We start from the raw sequence: 3,729 nt of genomic DNA, 5'->3' as shown, positions 1-3,729 counted from the left end.
AAGTACTAACGATATGTTATCGAATTCATTTTAAGAATAAAGTATTTACCAGCCATTAAATTGGTTTTGGAAATACATTGATATATAAATAAAATTTACTATTTGAAAATATCAATCACGCTCTTTCTTTCTCATTCCTGATTTAAAGTTTATCAAAATGATTCCAATACTCAAAATTGTGATTAGAGTCTGACCTCTCCAGGTAGGATGCAAACATGAAAATGCCATGAGTTCATTCTCCTACAAAAATTGAATTGTTCATGAATTTTCCAACACATAATTTTACATTTCGAAATCAAAAGCATATTGCCATGTATTCTCACCGATTGACTCAGGTAAGCAATCAAGGCAAGTAACCGCGTTACGTCAACAGAGTACCCACTTAACGTAGACACAGCTTTATGTCAGGAGCACACAGATTGCGCGTCCTTGTACAAAGTAAGGGCTACTCCACAACGATGCAGTTGACGTCAATGGCTTCCTGTTTTCGCCTACACGTTATTCAATAAAACAGCATTTATTCTTACAGTTCCGCGTTTGCAGCCAATAAAATTTATTTATACCCGTTTTTTAACGTCGTCTAATGTCGAATTCCATGAAGAATTTGTAATCAAGTCTTGTGAAGCAACTTCAAAGGCCCGAAATGGCAAAATCTATTTCTGAACCGGCTAATCAATTTGAAATTATTTCTAATATTGGCTTCTTATAAATACGATTTTTTCCAGATGAAGTACTTTTCGGTGGGATTTGCAATAACCAACAATAAACATACGAGCAAAAGTATGAGAAAAGATGGTTACAAAAAAAATTATTAGCGATAATGACAGCAGAGGCGAAATGGGAAATAGGTTACAAAAATCGAACATAATATAAATGACTTTGACACCTGTCATCCACCAATCAAGCTACATTTGAAAAGTTCGATATACAAATCGATATTCAGACAAACATAAAGCTATTTTGGAAATAGAATCCCGATAATTAAACAAGTACCGAAATTCCCGCAACGCAGCCTCGGAGCAATGAAATGCTTCATACAAAGACAATCATTCCAGAGAATCGGCCAAGTTTTTGGTTTCATTGCCGGCGGCTAGGATCAGGGGCCTAATTGGCGTGAGTTGTGACGTTAGGGCTGTTTCGTGGAACTGAATGACAGTTCAAAACTTGGCGCTTGATAACGGGGTTAATGCGGAATTTAACATTTTGACAGCGCCAGCGTCAAGTTATGACATTTAAGCGAATTGTAAAGATTGCGGTAATCATTAAAGATTTAATGAATTAGTACAATTCTACTAACAAAGGGGTTGTTAGTGCCGTGTATGCACCAATAGAAAAAAAAGAGAACCACTCCATCTCTTTCCCATGGTTGTCGTAAAAGGTGACTAAGGGGTAGGCTTATTAACTTGGGATTCTTCTTTTAGGCGATGAGCTAGCAAAGTCACTATTTGAATCTTAATTCTAGCTTAAACACAAATAGCTGAACATGGCCCATCAGTCTTTTCAAGACTGTTGGCTCTGTCTACCCCGCAAGGGATATAGACGTGATTATATATAAATATGTAGGGGGTTGGGTATTTTTTATGTGGCCTATTTGATCCTATTTAAAATTTTTTTTATTAATAAACAGCTTGTCTGTGACACCGGACGTCTTGGGTTCAAATGCCGGCCCGGGCATGATGAGAAACGAACAATCTCCGATTGGCCTGGATTGTTGATATTTATTATAAAATATAGTATCGTGGGGTTAGTATCTCGTAACACAAAGTTCGAACTTACTTCGAGGCTTACTCAATCTGTGTAAAATGTCCCGTATATATTTATTTATATCTGTTACTGGCAATGATGATGAAGAAACAGTTGATCCTGCTAACATTTATAACTTAGACCAAACCAAAACCAACCCAGTCTAAAAGTAGCTGCGTTCAATGCGATAAAGATCCAAAGGCCACAAAAGATAATTTTTCCACTTTTATTATACACTTAAACATGTAAAGTTAAAATGGCTTATTTGTACCGTAATGGCTTATTGCATGAAATGTGGAACAGAGTGTATGTTCTTCGTATGTTCAGATTATGGAATACGTACGAGCGAAGTTAAAGGTAACCTTTTAAGAGCGACATCATTTAGTTCCTTCTCAGATTAAATAACAGGAGTTTAAAAAAGTTTGGTCATTCGGCGATTTGCGATTAGTGAATAATTTTCCAGCCCTTGTTATTGTAAATTTTGTTAAATGCATCTAGGTTTCTGATACTCTACTCCCACGTTTTCTAGATTGAAAATTACCTAGCACAGTGCACGGTCAGGTCAAGAATACGCGAAACCGCGCTTACATGAAGAGAGTTATTAACGTGGACGAAGCGAAATAAGTATGCAGGGATCGTGGCAAGTGGAAAGATGTAGTCTCTGCCTGCCCCTCCGGATAAAAGCGTGATTTTATGTATGTAGTGCACAGAATATTCAAGTAAATTATTAAGCAAAAAATATGTTGATCGATTCTGATTATTAAATTCTAATGTAACAGAAAAGGAATTTCAATATATAAAAGTCTTAGGTGTATAATAGGTACATAAGACCAAGAAAAACAATCATGATAAGCTCTCACAGACAAATACGAAGGCGTTGTTTGATTGATTACTTGCGAATTCTTGTTGAAATACACAAACAATTTGTCTGGAAACGGGAAAAATTGGTATTAAATTGGCCAATTAGTATTGCCGAGAAAATGAGACTCATGGGAATTACTGTCAAAACCAAAAGTTTAAATACATATCTCATAATTTATACGTATAATCACGTATATCCCTTGCGGGGTAGACAGAGCCAACAGTATTGAAAGGACTGAAAGGCAACGTTCAGCTATATAGCTTTATGAGGAAATTCAGATTCAAATCACAGGTGACAGTGACAGGTTGTTAGCCTATTGCCTAAAAGAAGAATCCCAAGTTTATAAATCTATCCTTAGTCGCCATTTATGACATTCATGGGAAAGAGATGGAGTGGTCCTGTTCTTTGTCTATTAGTGCCGGGAATCGCACAGAACAGCTGAACGTGGCCTATCAGTCTTTATAAGACTGTTGGCTCTAACCCGCAAGGGATATAGACGTGATTATGTGTGTGTGTGTGTGTAATAACTCCACATTACAAGCTAAGCTATAGTAGAAAGAATATTAATAATGTTCAGAAGTCTATCGTAATCCTTGATCGATACGAGGCTGCTTTAATAATAACTCCAACTTTTATTAAAACGACTATCTTAGCTCAACTTCCGATCGCAATTCGGATTATCCTTCGTCCTTTATAATGTTGTATTATGACGTCATCGTAGATAATAATATGCTGACGGTCCGCAACTTTATTAGCTAAGTGATTTTATATTAGTTTTAAGAATAAAAGCTGCTTTTTTTCTTTAATATTGTGGCATAAATTAATCTACCTGGATTATGTGTCTGGAAAAATTCGTATTTTCCGTAATAGAGGTTGTCGGATTACGATAATTTTATTCAGAGCAACGCAGTCATTTGCATTCCTATCCACTATCGGAAAATATCTTTTGCAAATCAGAAATGGACAATTACCAACAAATGCAACGGAAGTGATAGATTCCCCATTTGATATAATTTCAAACGATGATTTATGTTACAGTTTTTAAAAACTGCGTCAAGACTGCAAACAAAAAAGCTGTGAAAGTTGGAGCAATACTCGCATATATTCATACATACATATAATCG

This window comes from Amyelois transitella, chromosome 4, assembly GCF_032362555.1.
Source record: "Amyelois transitella isolate CPQ chromosome 4, ilAmyTran1.1, whole genome shotgun sequence".
NCBI classification, from domain to species: Eukaryota; Metazoa; Arthropoda; class Insecta; order Lepidoptera; family Pyralidae; genus Amyelois; species Amyelois transitella.
Note: the sequence above shows the minus strand (reverse complement) of the source record.